The sequence below is a fragment of the Arachis hypogaea genome, chromosome 16 (genome assembly GCF_003086295.3).
Source record: "Arachis hypogaea cultivar Tifrunner chromosome 16, arahy.Tifrunner.gnm2.J5K5, whole genome shotgun sequence".
Classification (NCBI taxonomy): Eukaryota; Viridiplantae; Streptophyta; class Magnoliopsida; order Fabales; family Fabaceae; genus Arachis; species Arachis hypogaea.
Genome location: NC_092051.1, coordinates 103262208 through 103285116, shown reverse-complemented (window position 1 = coordinate 103285116; position 22909 = coordinate 103262208). Strand labels below are relative to the sequence as shown.

General features: G+C 39.4%; 1 non-coding gene across 1 annotated transcript; it reads right to left on the bottom strand.

Annotated features, from left to right (window-relative positions):
- Positions 1-3432: 3432 nt before the first annotated feature.
- Positions 3433-3536, bottom strand: LOC112760124 (small nucleolar RNA R71). The gene has a single exon (XR_003180577.1). It is a non-coding gene; the product is annotated as a small nucleolar RNA R71 (small nucleolar RNA).
- Positions 3537-22909: the final 19373 nt, after the last annotated feature.

The following is a 22909-nucleotide window of genomic DNA, read 5'->3' as shown; positions in this document are numbered from 1 at the left end:
CTATTTTTAATGCTATTTTTCATTTTGTTTTTGCTTTTTCAGTTATTTTTGTGACTTCACATGATCATCAACCTACAGAAAACATAAAATAACAATGGAGAATAAATAGATATAATAAAATTGGGTTGCCTCCCAACAAGCACTTCTTTAATGTCAATAGCTTGATAGTGGGCTCTCATGGAGCCTCACAGATACTTAGAGCATGATGATGGCCTCCCAATACCAAACTTAGAGTTTGAATGTGGGGGCTCTGTTTGACTCTACATTGAGAGAAGTGATGCTAGGGCATCTTGGCCAGTTTCACTGACCTTTTCTTTACTGTTTTTAGGTTAGTTTCATGTATTTCCTTAGGAAATAAGCTAGTTTTGGGTAGATGTTCACTTACACCTTGATTCAAGCATACATTGTGCATTTTACATTATTTCATGAGGATTTTGCATAAGTTTAGTGACAAATTGTATGTTGCATTACCCATGAATTGGACTAGAACTTTGATGCACTCTATTGCTTGATTTCAAGACCAAAGGAAGCAAGGAATGGGAGGTAACTTGCAAAGTTAATGAGAAAAGTGATTGCCAATAACGCTCTCGAAGCCATCATTGACCACGTTAAGAGTCACGTTAACTAAGTTAACGTGAACTCTAACGTGGAGAAGGGAAGTTGAGCCAACGTTAGTGACACTTAACATTGTCACTAACGTTGGCAAATGCTCATAAGTGGTCACGTTAGAGTCCACGTTAACTTAGTTAACATGGCCTCTAACGATTAGAAAGGGGGAGAAACGCCAACGTTAGTAACATTCAACATTGTCACTAACGTTGGCCTAAGGAAAAACTTACCACGTTAACTCCCACGTTAACTTGGTTAACGTGGGAGCTAACGTAACAAGCAAGAGTGGTCGACAACGTTAGTGACACCCAACATTGTCACTAACGTTGGAAGCAACCACACAACCCCCCAAGGAGCCACGTTAACTTCCACGAAGCTAATGTTGATGAGTGAAAGAATGGCCAACGTTAGTGACACTCAACATTGTCACTAACGTTGGGGATGGCTAAGCATGGCTACGTTAGAAGCCACGTTAACCTAGTTAACGTGGACTCTAACGTGAGGCATAGGGGCACCTTGGAACGTTAGTGACAATGTTGAGTGTCACTAACGTTCTCGAAGGATGGCAAGCCCATGTTAAAGAGCCACGTTAACTAAGTTAACGTGGGCTCTAACGTGGGAACAAAGGGGGTTTTTCAAAGTTATTGGAAATTTTAAGTCTCAATAACGTGTGCGAAGGACTTAGAGGCAACGTTAGTGGCAACGTTTATGCCATTAACGTTGAAGTTAACGTGGCTTTTACTTAGTAACGTTAGTGAGAAAGTTGATTGTCACTAACGTTCTCGAACTCATATTTTCACTAAACGTTAACACCCCTAACGTCCTGAGCTAAAGTCTCTGCCCACTTCACATTTTCTCTCTGCAAGTAAAGCCAAGCCCAAATGAAGAAGAGAACTGCTTCAAACTCAAGATCCAAAGGCCCAAGACTTGAAGAGCCAACTAGAAGCTGAGAGAAGTAGTATATATAGGAGTAGCTTTGAATTGTGAAAGGAGTCCTGGAGGTGGGAAAAAGAGAACTACTCTCTATATTTTACTTTCTCTGCATTTTCTAGTTTTATGATGTATTCTCCATCTTTGTTTTCATTTTCAAGAGCTATGAACAACTAAACCCCTTTCATTGGGTTAGGGAGCTCTGTTGTAATTTGATGGATCAATACTAATTTTCATTATTCTTCTTCTATCTTTTCTCTTGATTTTACTTGAAAGCTTTCGATCTTCATCCAATTGAATAGTTATCTTAGAAAAGAAGCTATTCAAACTTGGATCTCTTTTGAACCTTGAAAGAGGAATGAAGAGATCAAGCTAGAAATGCTTTCTCATGCTGGACCAAATCGGGTTTGGATGGGTATGTGACTATAACCCTCTTAATACTTGATTTGGGAAATGCATGTGGTATAATCAGTGACCATACTTCATCTCTTCTCATGAGCAATTGACCAAGGAATTGGCTATTGATCAAGACTTGAGAGATTGAATTGCAAGAAATTGTAATTCAATCAATTAAGATTGCCAAGGAGATCAATGAGTGTATTGATTGAGGAAGAGATGAAAATGAACTTGATCCGGAGAATTGCAACATCTCCTAAGCCCAATGAACTCCCCATCTCTGATCTTACCCATTCTCTTTAATTTCTGCCATTTACTTTTATGAGCAAATCCCCCATTCCCATTTACAATTCTGCAATTTATTTTCAGTCATTTACTTCCAGTCCTTTAATTCTAGTATTTACTTTTCTGTTATTTACATTCCCGCTATTTTATTTTCTGCAACTCTCAACCCAAATTCTGGATTCGCTCAACTAGAACATTCTTCTAATTAAAGTTGCTTGATCAATCAATCCCTGTGGGATTCGACCTCACTCTATTGTGAGTTTTTACTTGACGACAAATTTGGTACACTTGCCGAAGGGAGATTTGTTGCGAGACAAGTTTTTCGTACATCATGTTTATGGCGCCGTTGCCGGGGATTGGTTATGCATCAACAATGATTAAATTGGAAGATCACTAGATTGAGCATTTTTATATTGTGAATTTCATTTTCTGTTTGAGTGATTTACTTTCTGTTTTAGTTAAACTTCTTCCCTTCCCCCTCTACTCTTTTGTTTTTCTTTGTTATTTTCAATTCTGTTTGCTAACCCACTAACTGTTTGATATATTGCATCACCCACAACTAACAGTAATTCTGACACAAATACTTTCTGCACCTATCTTTTCTTGCTTGCACTTGATGGTTGTATGACAGGGAGAAGAAGCGGGGCTTCAAATTCCTTCGATTCTGAACCTGAGAGGACCTTCCTTAGATTAAGGAGGGAGGCAAGAGGAAAGAAAGTGGTTGGTGCTGAGGAAGAAGAGGAATTCTTTGAACCAAACATGGAAGACAACATGGAAAACCATCATGAAGAAGAAGATCACAACCATGGGGGAGGAGGTAGAGCAAATCATGCTTGGGATGATAGAAGAGTTTTGGGCTCTTACATCAATCCAAACCTAGGCGATTGTGGAAGTAGCATCCAAAAGCCAACAATCCATGCCAACAACTTTGAACTTAAACCACAGCTCATCACCCTTGTTCAGAACAACTGTTCGTTTGGAGGAGGTGTTCAAGAAGACCCCAATCAACATCTAACCACCTTCCTAAGGATATGTGACACAGTGAAGTCGAATGGTGTTCATCCTGACACCTATAAACTGCTCTTGTTTCCATTCTCACTTAGGGACAAAGCAGCCAAGTGGCTGGAATCTTTCCCAAGGGAAAGCTTGACAACTTGGGAAGACGTGGTGAACAAATTCTTAGCAAGATTTTACCCTCCTCAACGAATCAATAGGCTGAGAGCTGAGGTCCAAACTTTCAGGCAACAAGATGGTGAGACTCTATATGAAGCATGGGAGAGGTTCAAGGACTTAACAAGGAGGTGTCCACCTGACATGTTCAACGAATGGGTGCAGCTGCACATTTTCTATGAAGGGCTCTCTTATGAGTCAAAGAAAGCCGTAGACCATTCATCCGGAGGATCTTTGAACAAGAAGAAGACTATTGAGGAAGCCATAGATGTTATTGAAACAGTAGCAGAGAACGACTACTATGCTTCCGAAAGAGGGAACACAAGAGGAGTAATGGAGCTAAACAATGTAGATGCTCTGTTGGCCCAAAACAAGCTCATTACCCAGCAGCTGGCTGAACTCACCAAGAAGATGGAGAGGAACCAAGTAGTAGCAATCTCAACTTCATCAATAACCCAAGAAGGAGTGAATGAAGAAGCAGAGGGTATTCAGGAGCAAGCCAACTACATTGGGAATTCACCAAGGAAAAACTATGATCCATACTCCAAAACCTACAATCCTGGATGGAGAAACCACCCAAACTTTGGGTGGGGAAGTGAGCAAGATCAAAACCAAGACCAGAGATGTTACAACTCCAACAACAATGCAGCTCACCAGCAGTTCACACAGAGGACATCTCAACAGCCCCACAACAACACTTCTCCACACGCTTATCAAAACCAAAATAGCACATCTGCTCCGAATCACTCATCAATTGATGACAAGCTCTCTAAGATTGAAGCCTTACTTGAAGGAATATGCCAAGAGATTCAAGAAAATAAGGTGTTCAAAGAGGAAGTGCGAGCCAATATTAAGAACCAGGGAGAGACCATTAGGAAGCTGGAATTCCAGGTGGGATATTTAGCTGAGAAGATTCCCAAACCTACTGATAGCTTCCCAAGTGACACGGAGAAAAACCCCAAAGGAGAAGCAAAGAAAGTAAGATGGGAAGATTGCAAAATGGTCACTACAAGTGATCAAGAGACTGAAGACAAGCAAAACACACTTTTTTAGCAACCTGAAGACAACTCAACAAATGAGAAGGATAAAGATCACCAAGAACCAGAAATCTCACAACAAGAGCTGTTGAAGCTCTATGCACCCTTCCCTCAACTGCTCAATGGTGCTGTGGGAAAAAGAATATACTCAAGGTTCCTAGACTTGTTTGCATCTCTGCATGTGAACATACCATTCATCAAGGCAATTCAACAAATGCCTGCATTCATCAAGTATATGAAGGAACTTCTTCCCAGGAAAAGCTCACTCAAAGGAGGCCAGACTATAGTGATGAACAAGGAATGTAGTGCCCTTATTCAAGCTGAGTTGCCTACAAAAAGAAGAGACCCAGGGAGTTTTCACATCCCTTGTGCCATAGGTGAAACTATGTTCGATAGAGCACTATGTAATTTGGGGACCAGCATCAACTTACTGCCCTTATCCCTGGTGAAGAGGCTGCAGATCAATGAGATAATACCCACAGATGTAATCATCAGACTGACTGACAAAACTCAAAAGCAAGCAATAGGAGTGGTGGAAAATGTGTTGCTAAAGGTTGGGAAATACTTTCTCCCAATAGACTTTGTCATCCTGGACATGGAAGAGAGTCACACTCATCCAATCATATTGGGAAGACCATTCCTAGCTACGGCCAGAGCACTTATCGATGTAGAGAAAGGGGAGCTAATATTGAGAATCCATGATGAACGACTCAGCTTCAATGTTTTCAAACTCTCACAAGAAACAGATCAAGAGGGTAAGGAACTAAGCACAAATGATAATGAGACACTGAAGGAGGAAACAAGCACTGAAGCATAGCCAGTTCATTCTGAGATCCCCTTAATAGATAAACAAGGAAAATAGCAATTGCCACAGCTCAAGGAAAAGTTGGAGGAACCTAAACCTCTAGAGGCAGGTGAAGACAGCATCACAACTCCTTTAGAAAAAGAGGTCACCAAGGGGAAGGCAACCTCAAAAGAAACAAAGAAGAAGGTACCAAGGAGGTGGAGGAACAAGAAGATCCATACGGAAGACTTCTCTCCAGGGGATAGAGTTGTCTCAGCTTACTTCCCAGATATTCCCCCTAATCTCCCTACTGTACCATCTCAGTTACCCAAGGTCTTCACTATCAACAGAGTTCTTTCCCTGGAACATGTGGAGATCATTGATCCAACCAATGGATATAAGTCCACAGCAAGAGGGGAGGACTTTAAGCACTACCAACCACCCTGATGAGGGAAAAACGTCAAGCTAGTGACGCTAAAGAAGCGCTTCATGGGAGGCAACCCATGTTTTATATGTTTTTAAAATAATGAATAAATCAATGTTTATGAATTTCAACCCAAACTTGACAAACACTTGGTGAAATCTTTATCATGCAGTATATAGTGAAGAACAAGTTTGGTGTTTAAAGCAAACCAAGATGCATGCTAGTCTTGGGAGCTTTGAACAAAACTTTTCATCACATTGCTTCAAACTAAGTTTGGTGTCACCCCATGGTGCCACCAAAATGCATAAGGATACACAAGTAGTTAGTCAGTTGAAATTCATAAATAAACAAACTCTTTTTTCTTCTCTTTATTATTCTAGCCGTAGAGCTTGATTTTTATGATATTAATTTCCTTATTTTAAATCTTTATAGGAAAAGAAAAGAAGCATAAAAAGGGATGGATTGGACAACTAAACAAAGAAGGATCGGACACCACAAAAGGAAGGGCTACACACTTGTTCTAAAAAGTGAATACATTGGAAAATGTTGCCATGCAACATTGGAAAAATGGAACCCCTAAAAGACCGAGCAATCTCATTCATAAAGTGATGATCCTTGTCTTTTATCCATGCATCACCCCAACCGTCCATCAAGTAACCACTCAATCAATCCACACCCTCCATTCTCTCATAACTTCTCTATATAAAGGACCCTTGTTCCGTACCCACCTTCATTGTCATTACCCAATCTTCACCACTCTCCATTTCGGTACAAGACACTCCCTACCCCATTAAAAACCTTTTTCCCACCTCACTCTCTTCATCGCAATAAAACCTTAAACAACCAAAAATCTCCACAACTTTGCCACCTTCACATATTAACTATCATTCATGGCGTCTTCGGGTTCTAAAAGAAGGAAGGGAAAGGAACCCATGGAAGAACACCCATATGATGAAAAGAGATTTAGAAGCTTGCATCATGCTTGCAATACGGGTGGATGGTTGATAAGAAAATCATTTATGAGCTGGGATTTCAAGTTAAAAAGACTGAGTGCCCCGAAATCACAGAGAAGATAGAAAGGAGAAGATGGGAGCTCCTCACTGACCCGGTCATTAAGGTGAATGCAAACCTCATAAGAGAATTTTATGCAAATGCGGTTTGATATAATAAGAAGGATGAGTCTTACACGAGCTTTGTGAGAGGAAAGATGGTGGACTTTGGTCCCATGAGTGTCATGAGGGCATTGAAGCTATGGTCTATACAGTTTGAAGAAGAAAGCTATCACTCAAGATTGGACAACCCCAATTATGACTAGATTCTGCAAGATATTTGTGTACCAGGAGCTGACTGGGAAAGGGGTGCGGGAAATAAACCAAAGTTCATGAAGAGAACAGATCTCACTCCTGAAGCCAAGGGGTGGTTTGAGCTAGTGAGAAGGTCTATTCTCCCAGCTGCAAACAACTCGGAGGTGAATGTCAAGAGAGCCACAATGGTGCACTGTATACTGAAGAGAGGAGAAATCAAGGTTCATGAACTCATAGCTGAAGGTATTAGAAAGATGGCAGAGAAAAGCGACTCAAGAGGAACGTTAGGTTACCCCAGCACTATTTACCGAATATGCAAGAAAGCTGGGGTAGTTTTTGAAGATGAGAACCCCATGTGGATAAAGGAAGGCATCCCAATAACTGTACGAAGGATGAATGCTGCAGTATCCCCTTTGCCTCAGCGGAAGCAAAGGAAGAGGACAACCCCTCAAGTAGTGGAAGGACAAGTCTTAGAGGGTCAAGCACAACAGACCTTGGACATGCACCAATTGCAGGAGGCCATTGATGGCTTGTCTAGACAATATTTGGAAAGCCAAGGAGCACAGAAAGAGCTTCAACTACAGATGATGGGACAGCAAGAGGAAACACTCTCAAGATGGATGACTCAGCAAGGTGAGTGGCAAAGGCAAATGATGGAACAGCAACTAAGTCAAGGACAACAATGGGGAGAAACATTCAACAGGATGGAACAAAGGCAAAACGAGTAACAAGAATCCACCCAGAGGCTAATCAACATCCAAGCACATCAAGAGGCACACATACATGAGATGCATCGAAGACAAATAGAACAGGCAGAACTATTGGACGAGCAAAGGGCATTTGCAGAAGGAGTTTACATGAGCGAAACAGGACATCACATAAACACTCAAGCCAGGCTCGGCTACTTAGTGGGACAGCTGCCAATATTGCATCCAGGAATAGCCAAGTATGACGAAATGAAGGATGAATTAGCACGAAAGGAAAGACAAAAGGTGGAAGAGAGTCATGAGTCAGTGAGGAAGGCACTTGAGGATTGGAAGCAAGTAAGATTGGCACGGATGCGAGGAAATGCAAGAGGAAACAAGGAGGACAAGCAAGGAAAAGAGCATGGACATCCACAATAGTAAAAGGTGGTGGAGTTCCTTCTTTGTTCCATCTTTCTCTATGTTTTAAATAAGGAAGATCTTGTATGAAATAGAACTTGCTTCCATGTTATGTTTAAACCTTTTTCAATTATGTCTTTTAAGTTTTTGGTATTGAAGAAAGTCTATGTGCACTAGTCTTTATGTCACTGCATCCCTACTTTACTTACTTGTATGCTTGTCCCTGTTTGATCAAATGAAGAGAGAATGTTTATGTTTCAAAAGACCAGAGTGGAGTTCACACTATGGAGTACATTCATGAGTTTATGGTATGATCATAAGTTAGCTAAGTTGGTTCAATCATAAGGTGGGATGACAACTATCTGGCCTGAATACTTTGCTTTGAATATACTCATGAGACTAAGTATATGACAAGATCCTAATAAGAGAAAGAGAAAAGAATAATGAAAGTGGAAAAACAAAAGAAAAAGAGTAAGCAATAAGGCTAGGCACCAATGGTTTTGATCTTAAGATATGTGTCTATGGTGTTCCTGTGTGAGGGATCTCCTTGGATGAATAAGCTCTTAGGGGTGCTTTATCACCTGGTAACTTGGGTTAACTAACTCGGGATTATCAGCTGAAAGTCCATTATCAAGAGTAACCCTCACCACAGAGCATTTAGTAACCCAAAGAGGTGCTGGACACCAAGGTCTCAAGAAGGAAAATAAATGAACTATATGCCTGTCGTGTGTATGTATGGGGGAGAGACTTGAGGGAGTAAGTCCTTAGGGGTGCTTCAACACCTAGCACCTTGAACCAACTGGTTCAGGAGTGTTGGCTGAAAGCTTATCTTAAAAAGTTGCCCCCTTACAAAGCACTTAGCCTAAGAACACCAATAAGCTCTGAAATGACAATAAAGGGATCAATGAATAAAAGTCTCATGGGATGTAAGCAAAGTGAATGTTTTAAGACATGATAAAGGTCTGAAAGCCATGAATGAACCTAAGTTGCTATGCATGAAACCACCATAAAATCAGTGATATGACTTCCACAAGAATGACTCATTGATCTTCGCATTCCATTCATCATTCTCTTGTTCCAGTACTTGCTTAGGGACAAGCAAGCTTTAAGTTTGGTGTTGTGATGCCAGGACATCTTGGCCAGTTTCACTGACCTTTTCTTTACTGTTTTTAGGTTAGTTTCATGCATTCCCTTAGGAAATAAGCTAGTTTTGGGTAGATGTTCACTTACACCTTGATTCAAGCATACATTGTGCATTTTACATTATTTCATGAGGATTTTGCATAAGTTTAGTGACAAATTGTATGTTGCATTACCCATGACTTGGAATAGAACTTTGATGCACTCTATTGCTTGATTTCAGGACCAAAGGAAGCAAGGAATGGGAGCTAACTTGCAAAGTTAATGAGAAAAGTGATTGCCAATAACGCTCTCGAAGCCATCATTGACCACGTTAAGAGTCACGTTAACTAAGTTAACGTGAACTCTAACGTGGAGAAGGGAAGTTGAGCCAACGTTAGTGACACTTAACATTGTCACTAACGTTGGCAAATGCTCATAAGTGGCCACGTTAGAGTCCACATTAACTTAGTTAACGTGGCCTCTAACGATTAGAAAGGGGGAGAAACGCCAACGTTAGTGACATTCAACATTGTCACTAACGTTGGCCTAAGGAGAAACATACCACGTTAACTCCCACGTTAAGTTGGTTAACGTGGGAGCTAACGTAAGAAGCAAGAGTGGTCGACAACGTTAGTGACACCCAACATTGTCACTAACGTTGGAAGCAACCACACAACCCCCCAAGGAGCCACGTTAACTTCCACGAAGCTAACGTTGATGAGTGAAATAATGGCCAACATTAGTGACACTCAACATTGTCACTAACGTTGGGGATGGCTAAGCATGGCTACGTTAGAAGCCACGTTAACCTAGTTAACGTGGACTCTAACGTGAGGCATAGGGGCACCTTGGAACGTTAGTGACAATGTTGAGTGTCACTAATGTTCTCGAAGGATGGCAAGCCCATGTTAAAGAGCCACATTAACTAAGTTAACGTGGGCTCTAACGTGGGAACAAAGGGGGTTTTTCAAAGTTATTGGAAATGTTAAGCCTCAATAACGTGTGCGAAGGACTTAGAGGCAACGTTAGTGACAACGTTTATGCCACTAACGTTGAAGTTAACGTGGCTTTTACTTAGTAACGTTAGTGAGAAAGTTGATTGTCACTAACGTTCTCGAACTCATATTTTCACTAAATGTTAACACCCCTAACGTCCTGAGCTAAAGTCTCTGCCCACTTCACATTTTCTCTCTGCAAGTAAAGCCAAGCCCAAATGAAGAAGAGAACTGCTTCAAACTCAAGATCCAAAGGCCCAAGACTTGAAGAGCTAACTAGAAGCTGAGAGAAGTAGTATATATAGGAGTAGCTTTGAATTGTGAAAAGAGTCCTGGAGGTGGGAAAAAGAGAACTACTCTCTGTATTTTACTTTCTCTGCATTTTCTAGTTTTATGATGTATTCTCCATCTTTGTTTTTATTTTCAAGAGCTATGAACAACTAAACCCCTTTCATTGGGTTAGGGAGCTCTATTGTAATTTGATGGATCAATACTAATTTTCATTATTCTTCTTCTATCTTTTCTCTTGATTTTACTTGAAAGCTTTCAATCTTCATCCAATTGAGTAGTTATCTTGGAAAAGAAGCTATTCAAACTTGGATCTCTTTTGAACCTTGAAAGAGGAATGAAGAGATCAAGCTAGAAATGCTTTCTCATGCTGGACCAAATTGGGTTTGGATGGGTATGTGACTATAACCCTCTCAATACTTGATTTGGGAAATGCATGTGGTATAATCAGTGACCATACTTCATCTCTTCTCATGAGCAATTGACCAAGGAATTGGCTATTGATCAAGACTTGAGAGATTGAATTGCAAGAAATTGTAATTCAATCAATTAAGATTGCCAAGGAGATCAATGAGTGTATTGATTGAGGAAGAGATGAAAATGAACTTGATCCGGAGAATTGCAACATCTCCTAAGCCCAATGAACTCCCCATCTCTGATCTTACCCATTCTCTTTAATTTCTGCCATTTACTTTTATGAGCAAATCCCCCATTCCCATTTACAATTCTGCAATTTATTTTCAGTCATTTACTTCCAGTCCTTTAATTCTAGCATTTACTTTCTGTTATTTACATTCCCGCTATTTTATTTTCTGCAACTCTCAACCCAAATTCTGGATTCGCTCAACTAGAACATTCTTCTAATTAAAGTTGCTTGATCAATCAATCCCTGTGGGATTCGACCTTACTCTATTGTGAGTTTTTACTTGACGACAAATTCGGTACACTTGTCGAAGGGAGATTTGTTGTGAGACAAGTTTTCCGTGCATCAAGAAGCTTTTCATGCTTCCTCTCCATGACCACAGAGGGAGATCCTTGAGCTTTAAACACAAGGGAGTCCTCATTTACTTGAAGGATCAATTCTCCTCTGTCAACATCAATCACAGCTTTTGCTGTGGCTAGGAAGGGTCTGCCAAGGATGATGGATTCATCCATACACTTCCCAGTGTCTAGGATTATAAAATCAGCAGGGATGTAGTGGCCTTCAACCTTTACCAAGACATCCTCTACAAGTCCATAAGCTTGTTTCCTTGAATTGTCTGCCATCTCTAGTGAGATTCTAGCAGCTTGTACCTCAAGGATCCCTAGCTTCTCCATTACAGAGAAAGGCATGAGGTTTATACTTGACCCTAGGTCACACACAGCCTTCTCAAAGGTCATGGTGCCTATGGTACAAGGTATTGAGAATTTTCTAGGATCCTGTCTCTTCTGAGGTAATCTCTGCTTAGTCAAGTCATCCAGTCCTTTGGTGAGCAAGGGGGGTTCATCCTCCCAAGTCTCATCACCAAATAACTTGGCATTTAGCTTCATGATTGCTTCAAGGTACTTAGCAACTTGCTCTTCAGTAACATCTTCATCCTCTTCAGAGGAAGAATACTCATCCGAGCTCATGAATGGCAGAAGTAAAGTCAATAGAATCTCTATGGTCTCTGTATGAGCCTCAGATTCCCATGGTTCTTCATTAGGGAATTCCTTGGAGGCCAGTGGACGTCCATTGAGGTCTTCCTCAGTGGAAATCACTGCCTCTTCCTCCTCTCCAGATTCGGCCGTGTGGGTTATGTTGATGGCCTTGCACTCTCTTTTTGGATTTTCTTCTGTATTGCTTGGGAGAGTACTAGGAGGGAGTTCAGTAACTTTCTTACTCAGCTGACCCACTTATGCCTCCAAATTTCTAATGGAGGACCTTGTTTCAGTCATTAAACTTTGAGTGGTTTTGATTAGATCAGAGACTATGGTTGTTAGGTCAGAATGGCTCTGCTTAGAATTCTCTGTCTGTTGCTGAGAAGATGATGGAAAAGGCTTGCTATTGCTAAACCTATTTCTTCTACCATTACTGTTATTGAAGCCTTGTTGAGGCCTCTGTTGGTCCTTCCATGAGATATTTAGATGATTTCTCCATGAAGGATTATAGGTATTTCCATAGGTTCTCCCATGTAATTCACCTCTTCCATTGCTGGGTTCTCAGGATCATAAGATTCTTCTTCAGAAGATGCTTCTTTAGTACTACCTGTTGCTGCTTGCATTTCAGACAGACTCTGAGAGATCATATTGACTTGTTGAATCAATATTTTATTCTGAGCCAATATGGCATTCAGAGTATCAATCTCAAGAACTCCTTTCTTCTGATTTGTCCCATTATTCACAGGATTCCTTTCAGAAGTGTACATGAATTGGTTATTTGCAACCATTTCAATGAGTTTCTGAGCTTCTGTAGGGGTCTTCTTCAGATGAAGAGATCCTCCAGTAGAGCTGTCTAATGACATCTTGGACAGTTCAGACAGACCATCATAGAAGATACCTATGATGCTCCATTCTGAAAGCATGTCAGAAGGACACCTTCTGATCAATTGCTTGTATCTTTCCCAAACTTCATAGAGGGATTCACCTTCCTTCTGTCTGAAGGTCTGGACTTCCACTCTAAGCTTACTCAATTTTTGAGGTGGAAAGAATTTTGCCAAGAAGGCATTGACTAGCTTTTCCCACGAGTTTAGACTTTCCTTAGGTTGTGAATCCAACCATATCCTAGCTCTGTCTCTTACAGCAAAGGGAAAAAGCATAATTTTGTAGACCTCAGGGTCAACCCCATTGGTCTTGACAGTCTCACAGATTTACAAGAATTCAGCTAAGAACTGATGAGGATCTTCCAATGGAAGTCCATGAAACTTGCAATTCTGTTGCATTAGAGAAACTAATTGAAGCTTAAGCTCAAATTTATTTGCTCCAATGGCAGGAATAGAGATGCTTCTCCCATAGAAATCGGGAGTAGGTGCAGTAAAGTCACCAAGCACCTTCCTTGCATTGTTGGCATTGTTGTTGTTTTCGGCTGCCATGTCTTCTTCTTGTTTAAAAATTTCTGTTAGGTCCTCTACAGAGAGTTATGCTTTAGCTTCTCTTAGCTTTGTCTTCAAGGTCCTTTCAGGTTCAGGATCAGCTTCAACAAGAATGCCTTTGTCATTGCTCTTACTCATATAAAAGAGAAGAGAACAAAAAAGTATGGAATCCTCTATGTCACAGTATAGAGATTCCTTGAGGTGTCAGAGGAAAAGAAGAATAGAAGGAGGAGGTAGAGAGGAGAGAATTTGAACTTATCAAGAGGGAGGGAGTTCGAATTGTACATTAAGGAGGAGTGTTAGTCCCTTAAATAGAAGGATGTGAGAAGGGGGGAAGAATTTTCGAAAATTAATTTTAAAAAGATTTTGAAATAATTAAAAGAAATTTTGAAAAATTTGGTTGATGATTTTCGAAAATTATATTTGAGAAAGTAGTTAATTGATTTTGAAAAAGAATTTGAAATTAGAAATCAAAAAGATATGTTTAAAAATTATTTTGAAAAAGATGTGATTGAGAAGGTATGATTTAGAAGATATGATTGAAAATCAAATAAAAAAAGAAAGTTTTAAAATTAAAGTTGATTACTTGACTAACAAGAAGTTAAAAGACATGATTCTAGAATTTAAAATTTGATCCTTTCTTAATAAGCAAGTAACAACTTGAAAATTTTGAATTAAATCATTAATTGTAGCAAAGGTTTTCGAAAATAAAAAAATGGAAAGAAATTGATTTTGAGAAGATATGATTGAAAAGATATGATTTGAAAAAAGATTTGATTTTGAAAAATTATGAAATTTTGAAAAAGATTTGAATTAAAAACAAAATCTTCCCTCTTGTACCATCCTGGCGTTAAACGCCCAGAATGGTATCCATTTTGGCATTTAACACCCAAAACACTACCTTTTTGGGCGTTTAACGCCCAGCCAGGTACCCTGGCTGGCGTTTAAATGCCAGTTTTCCTTCCTCATTGGGCATTTTGAACGCCCAGCTTTTTCTGTTTGATTCCTCTGCTGAATGTTCTGAATCTTCAATTCTCTGTATTATTGACTTGAAAAGAAATTTTTTTTGAATTTTTACTGATGAGAAATAATCAAAATACAACTAATCATGGAAAACTAAAACAAACAATGCATGCAAGACACCAAACTTAGAAATTTTTATGTCAGAGACACTAACAAGTTGAGAACAACAAAAGACACAAAATAAGAGAATTTAAAGATCAGAGCAAGGAAATCATCAAGAACAACTTGAAGATTAATGAAGAACATAATGCATATATTCGAAAAATGCAAGAAAAATAAAGATATGTAATTGACACCAAACTTAAGAATTGACACTAGACTCAAACAAGAAACATAAAATATTTTTTATTTTAAGATTTTATAAATTTTTTTTATTTTTCGAAAATTATTTGGAAAAAGAAAATAAGGAATTCAAAATTCTTAATGAGAATTCCAGGAATCATGCAATGTTAGTCTAAAACTCCGGTCCAGGAATTAGACATGGCTTACTAGCCAGCCAAGCTTTCAGTGAAAGCTCTGGTCCAAAACACTAGATATGGCCAATGGCTAGTCAAACTTTAGCAGATCATTACTTTCAACAGCAAGATTGATAGAAATCAACAAGCTCCTGTGATGATAAGTTGAAACCTCGGTCCAAAAGATTAGACATGGCTTTACAGCCAGCCAGACTTCAACAAATCATCATGAAACTCTAGAATTCATTCTTAAAAATTCTGAAGAACAAAGTAAAATTTTTTTTTGAATTATTTTACGAAAATAAAAAGTAAAAGGCTTAAACATAAAATAAAATTACCTAATCTGAGCAACAAGATGAACCGTTAGTTGTCCAAACTCGAAGAATCCCCGGCAATGGCGCAAAAAACTTGGTGCATGAAATTGTGATCATCAATGGCGCTAACAACTTGGTACGCACAATTGTAATCTCAACTCTTTGTCACAACTCCGCACAACTAACCAGCAAGTGCACTGGGTCGTCCAAGTAATAAACCTTACGTGAGTAAGGGTCGATCCCATGGAGATTGTCGGCTTGAAGCAAGCTATGGTCATCTTGTAAATCTCAGTCAGGCAGATTCAAATGGTTATGGAGAATTGATAATTGAAAGATAAATAAAACATAAAATAAGATAGAGATACTTATGTAATTCATTGGTGAGAATTTCAGATAAGTGTATGAAGATGCTTTGTTCCTTTTGAACCTCTGCTTTCCTATTGCCTTCTTCCAATCATTCATACTCCTTTCCATGGAAAGCTTATGTTGGGTTTCACCGTTGTCAATGGCTACCTCCCGTCCTCTCAGTTAAAAAAATGTTCCAAATGCGCTGTCACCTCACCGCTAATCAGCTGTTGGTTCTTGATCATGTTGGAATAGGATCTATTGATCCTTTTGCGTCTGTCACTATGCCCAACACTCGCGAGTTTGAAGTTCGTCACAGTCATCCCATCCCAGATCCTACTCGGAATACCACAGACAAGGTTTAGACTTTCTGGATCTTAAGAATGCTACCAATTGATTCTCGCCTACACCACGAAGACTCTGATCTCACGGAATGGAAAGCTCGGTTGTCAGGCGAGGCAACCATGCATCGTGAACCAGAAGGCTAAGAGATACACACTCAAGCTTGTTGCATGTAGAACAGAAGTGGTTTTCAGGCACGCATTCAAGGGTGAGAATGGTGATGAGTGTCATGGATCATCACATTCATCAGGTTGAAGAACGAGTGAATATCTTAGAGAAGAAGTAGGCGTGAATTGAATAGAAAAACAGTAGTAATTGCATTAATTCATGAAGAACAACAGAGCTCCACACCTCAATCTATGGTGTGTAGAAACTCTACCATTGAAAATACAAAAGTAATGAAGGTTCAGACATGGCCGAATGGCCAGCCCCCATAAAGGTCTAAGATAGCATAAGACTAATCAAAGATTGAAAATACAATAGCAAAGGTCCTATTTATAGAGAACTAGTAGCCTAGGGTTTACAGAAATAGGTAATTAATGCAGAGATCCACTTCCGGGCCCACTTGGTGTGTGCTTGGGCTGATCATTAAAGCTTTCACATGTAGAGACTTTTCTTGGAGTTAAACGCCAGCTTTTGTGCCAGTTTGGGCGTTTAACTCCAGCTTTTATGCCAGTTCTGGCGTTTTGACGCCATAATTTTTATGCTGACTTGGAATGCCGGTTTGGGCCATCAAATCTCAGATAAAGTATGGACTATTATATATTGCGGGAAAGCCCAGGATGTCTACTTTCCAACGCAATTGAGAGCGTGCCAATTGGGCTTTTTTAGCTCCAAAAAATCCACTTCGAGTGCAGGAAGGTCAGAATCCAACAGCATCTGCAGTCCTTTTTCAGCCTCTGAATCAGATTTTTGCTCAAGTCCCTCAATTTCAGCCAGAAAATACTTGAAATCATAGAAAAATACACAAACTCATAGTAAAGTCTAGAAATGTGGTTTTTATTTAAAAACTAATAAAAATATAATAAAAAGTAACTAAAATATACTAAAAACATACTAAAAACAATGCCAAAAAGCGTATAAATTATCCGCTCATCAAAAGGACATTTAGAAGACCTTTGAAGAAAGTTCAGCTGAATCCTGGCTTCACTACCCAAGCACCATCATACGGTTATGCATGAAAGCCAGGGTGCCGTTAGAGGATGCAAATCCAATTTGGCTGAATCTGAGCATGCCAATGACCTTGGAAAGGATGATGAATGTTACAGTTGTTCAGCCACGGAGGAAACCACAAAGAAGGGAAATAAGAGAAGAACCACAAGGAGAAGAACAATAAGAGGAAGAACAAGAAGAAGAGCCACACTTCTCATCCCAAACCAACATGGAGATGAACCAAATGCAAGAACCTATCGAGAGGCTAGCTCAACAATACACAGAAGCTCAAGAAAAACAAGAAGGTTCCAATTATAGTACATGAGAAGGCAGGAAAAACAGGAGGAGCTCCAGCTGAGAATGATGGACCAGCAGAGAGAATTCCAAGTAAGATTCTTGGAATCACAAAGAGAGAAATCTGCCCAGTTTCAAGAATCCTTCAACCAGCTTTCCAACCGATAAGATCAGCTTGAGGGATATCTCCAAGACTTTATGCAATGGAAGAATCTTTATCATACAGCTGGGGAGGCCAGGAACAGGGACAGAGTGGAATATGACGTAAACACTCAAGCGAGTCTAGACTACCTAACCCGCAGCATGCCACTATTAAGCAGAGGAATCAAACCATATCAAGAATGTACTGAATTAATGGATTTCCATCTGGCTCAAGCAAAAAGCAAGCAGGAAAGAATGAAGCAGCACTTGGTGGATGCTAGACTGTGGGATGAGGAGAGATTTGGGACTAAAGAACAATTGAAAGAAAGAAGAAGCAAAAAGAAGCAAGATGCCAAGAACAAAGGATTGAAAGGTGGTGTTGCTCTTTGGCTATCAACAAGAAAGAACATGTTCTCATTTTACTTTTAAGTAGTCTGTATTCTGTTTGTTTGTTTGTCTTTAAATTTTCAAAATAAGTATTTAGTCTAAGTGTCTGGTTAATTTCACTTGCTTGAATGTATGCATGTTCCCTTATTTTAATTAAATAAAAGAAATGTTTGAATAGAAGTGAATTAATTCCATTTGGTAAGGAATAAAATAAATATTAAGTGGTGGTATGTATATCTGATGGTGTAGCTAGCTCACTAATAATGAATAAAAGGTAGAATGTCCCTCTTTAGTGTAAACTAGATACTGTCTATGAATCTTAGCAATTAGAAATCCTTGGAAGAAAGAAAATAAACAAATAAAAAGAAAGAAAAGAAAAGCCAAAAGTGGCAACAAAAATAGAAGAAACAAAGAACAAGGCTAGACACCAATAGCTTGGACCTTAAGATATATGCATGTGGTGTCTTTGTACTAGGATCTGCTTGGATGATTAGGTTCTATGGAGTGCTTTAACACTTGATAACTTGGGTTAACTAATCCAAGATTATCAACCAAAAGTCCATTATCAAGAGCAACCTAGTTACAAGGTATTTAGTAACCCAAAGAGGTGCTGGACACTAATGTCTTAAGAAGAATTGTGAGTCAAGTGTCTGTGGTGAATATGTGTTGAGTAAAAATAAGATAAAAAGCTGCTACAACACATAACACTAAGCTACAAGTGAGAAATAAGTTCACAGAAAAAGAAAAACAAACCAAGGAAGAATAATAAGAGATTATAGCAGTGTTTTGATTGATGCTTAAAGGGACACTTCTCACCCAAGAGTCAATAAAAGTGAGATGCAACATTCTCTGCATAAAACCCCATGAACTAATATCAATTACTTGCTGGTATGGATATGCACTACCTTCTGTTTCATTCTTTCTTCTCAATAATTCATTAATTGCTTGGGGACAAGCAAGATTTAAGTTTGGTGTTGTGATGCCAAGGCATCTTAGGCTAGTTTCACTAGCCTTTTTCTTTTGATTTCATTAGGTTTTATGCACTTTCTTGAGCCATAAGTAATCATTTGGGTTAGAAATTCATGTATGCCTAGATTCATTCAACCATGGTTATTTTTATGCAATTTCATGAGACTTTGGCCATAATTACTTGTGTGCTAAGAATGATGCAATATCTCATGATGATTAGCAAGGCTTTGATGCATATATTGGTTGATGACAGGTGAAGAAATTCATGGAAGAAGGTTGAAGAATGGCGATGGAAAGGATGAAGAGGAAGCAACGTTGGTGGCCAAGTTGGACCACCAACGTTGCCTCAAACATTGAGAGGGAAGCTTCTGCATAATTATCTGATACTCACGTTGGAGGGAACATTGGTGAGCCAACGTTACCCCCAACGCTGGACACAAAAGGCTTTCTGGAAAATTGGAAAAATTGTGGCGACGCGTATGCGTGCTACACACACACACGTGAATTGTGAATTTTTTATAATCCACGCGCACTCGTGCTGATGCACCACTATTTCATGGTACATCTTGTACTTAACTGAGTGGATTTTATCCACTATTCTCACACTTATTCATGTAAATTGCATGTTTTACATTTTCCTTCCTGATTTTGTGATATGATTGAAAACATGTTTCTTTGGTCGCAATTTAGCTAATTTTAATCCTCTCTTATTACCATTCGATGTCATGATATGTGTGTTAAGTGTTTTCAGAGATTACAGGGCAGGAATGGCTTAGAGGATGGAAAGAAAGCATGCAAAAGTGGAAGGAATACAAGAAATTGAAGAAACTGCAAAGCTGTCAGCCCTGACCTCTTTGCATTCAATTGATCATAACTTAAGCTACAGAGGTCCAAATGATGCAGTTCTAGTTGCATTGAAAATCTAACATCTGGGGCTTCGAAATGATATATAATTTGTCACAGTGGCCATGCAGCTAGCCGACGCGCACGTGCACTTGACGTGCACCGCACATTGGCAAAAAGTCCATCGGCGCGCACGCACACCTGGCGCGTACGCGCGACATGCGCGACGTACTGCCACTGCAAAAATTGATGGGGGTGATTTCTGGGCTATTTTTGACCCAGTTTTTGGCCCAGAAAACACAATTAGAGGCTACAGAGTGGGGGAATCAAGGGATTCATACAACTTCTCATTATTCACAATTTTGGTATTAGATGTAGTTTCTAGAGAGAGAGGCTCTCTCCTCTCTCTTAGGTTTTAGGATTTAGGATTTCTCTTAAGTTAGGTTTACTTCTTCTCCATTCCAGGTTCAATGTTCCTTTAATTTAATTTCTCATCTACTTTTAGTTATTCTATTACTTTAGTTTGTTTATTTTCCCAATTTGGTTTATGAACTCCATGTTTGATTTGATTTCTTTATTTAATGCAAATTAAGGTACTTCAGATTTATGGTTGCCTTCTTCAATTTATGTGATTAATGCTTTCAATATTTAGATTTTTCTCCTTTTGGCTTTGGTTGAGTAATTGATGACACTTGAGTAATCAAACTCCTTTGTTGATTGATATTTGGAATTTGCTGGTTGATTTGGATCCCTCTAAAGCTAGTCTTTCCTTAGGAGTTGACTAAGACTTGAGAAATCAAATTGATTAGTCCACTTGACTTTCCTTTATTAGTAAGGGTTAACTAAGTGGGAGTAATGAACAATTCTCATCACAATTGATAAGGATAACTAGGACAGGATTTCCAATTCTCATACCTTGCTAAGAGCTTTATTAGTTATTACTTTAATTCTTGAAATTTACTTTTCCTGTTCATTATTCAAAAACCCCAAAAAGTTAATCTTCCATAACCAATAATGAATACACCTCCCTGCAATTCCTTGAGAGATGACCGAGGTTTAAATACTTCGATTTATTTTTATTAGGTTTGCTTAAGTGACAAACAAGTTTTTGTACGAAAGGATTCTTTGTTGGTTTAGAAACTATACTAGCAACGGGAATTTATTGTGAATTCTTTACTAGAAAAAATCCATTTGTCAAAATGGCGCCATTTCCGGGGAATTACAAACGTGTGCCTTATTATTGGTTATTGTAAATATTTGCTTTTGCTTGTTTATTTGTTTTTGTTTTTAATTTTTATTAACTACTATGAATTCTCACCCCTGTCGCTATGAGTTTGGTTCCAATGTTGTTGTAAGGAATGGAAGCTATAATGGAAACATACATCAAGGTTGGAACAATCAAAGATGGGAGGAGCCACAAGGATTTGATCAACCCCCTTGGCAACAACCCCCTCCAATGCACTATAACCAACAACCATCCTATGATGCATACCAAGACAATAGTTATGGTGGACCTTTTCGTGACAACCAACCTCCACCAAATAACTATGGTCAGGAACCATTCCAGGGTGCATACCAAGATGATGAATATGGTGGACCCCCTTGTAATTACCAACAAAACCCACCATATGCTTATGAACCACCTCCTCAACATAACTCTGAACCACCATATTCACAAGCACCTTACCACCAAATACCCCCATATGACCCTAATCCTTACCCACCATACCAAGAGCCTTATGAGACATACTTAGAACCACCACCTCCATATACACTATCTCCATATCCTTATCAAGAAGAACCACATCCGTATTATGAGCCCTTTTTCTCAACAAATGAACCCTCCTATCCACCCCAACCTTCATTTGATAACAACACTCTTATCTCTACTATCATTGGTCTCACATCTACACTCCAAAATCTTATATCCCGCAGGGACCAACCCTCTACCTCTAATATTCAACCCTCAAGCTTTACTGCACCACCACCCTTCGTGCAAGAGCACCCACATCCATCAATCCAAGAGCAACATGATCCCAATTATGCTACTAACCCAGAACAAGAGAGAAGGGATCAATTTCGCGAATTCATACTTCATAAGAAACTAGAGGAGGCCCTAAAGGTGACGGTAGGAGAGAACCTTGAAGGAAGTTGTCAAGAGGTAGAAGTCAACAAGGAGGAGCTGGATTTTGTACTAGAGCAAGAGGAGAAAGCCGAAAATATAGAAGAAAAGGAAGTGGTTGAAGATTTAGGAGATGCGGAACCTCCATTTGAACCTCAAGTCATGGAGCCCCTTTCCAAGACGGTTGAATTTGATGTTGAGGAGGGTGTACAACCTCCAAAGCATATCATGGTTGAAGACTTGGAAGCGGTTGATCATGAGACAGGTTCAATAATTAATGAGTTTCTACCTATAATTGAACTCTCTCCCATTGAACTAGAGGAATAGGTTAATATTACAGAAGCTTGCAAAGAGGTGGAAGTTGTCAAGGAAGAGCTAAAGGGAATGGAGCTAGAAATCACCTTGCCAAAGTTGTTGGAGACCTCTCCCCCAAAGCCATCACCATCCATTTATTCATTCAAGTGGATAAATCTTTCATCTCTAAACTTAATTAGCCCACTTGAATATGCTTTGCTTGAGACGGATGGGCAACTTAGAGCTCTTTGTGGCTATAAGAGTAAGAGGGAGATGGTTAGTGGTAAGAGTTGTCATGTAAGGTTCAATACGGTTGCATGCTCCAAATTGAAGTACAAGGATTGGTATAGAGCTCGATTGAATGGGTCTAGGAAGCTGTTTGGATGTCTCAGTGAAAATTCCAATTGCTCACTACCCAAGTGGAAAAATGATGATCAACAAGAAGACAGGTGCAAAAGCAAGGTTTGGGACCCCAGAATTCATTCTAGCAATCAACACTCTTGGGGCCTTGTCACTTACTTTAACTTGCTTGAAGGCTTTCTGCGCCTAGTTTGGGACCCCGGAGGCTATTGGAATTACAAACACTGGTGGGGATTCTTGGATGAGTTCAAGCACAAGCCTCCATGACAAGGTGCTCACCAAACGTCCAACTTAAGGACACTAACTAAAAGTGCTAGATGGGAGACAACCCACCATGGTATAATCTTTCATTTTTATTCTTAGTTTTATTT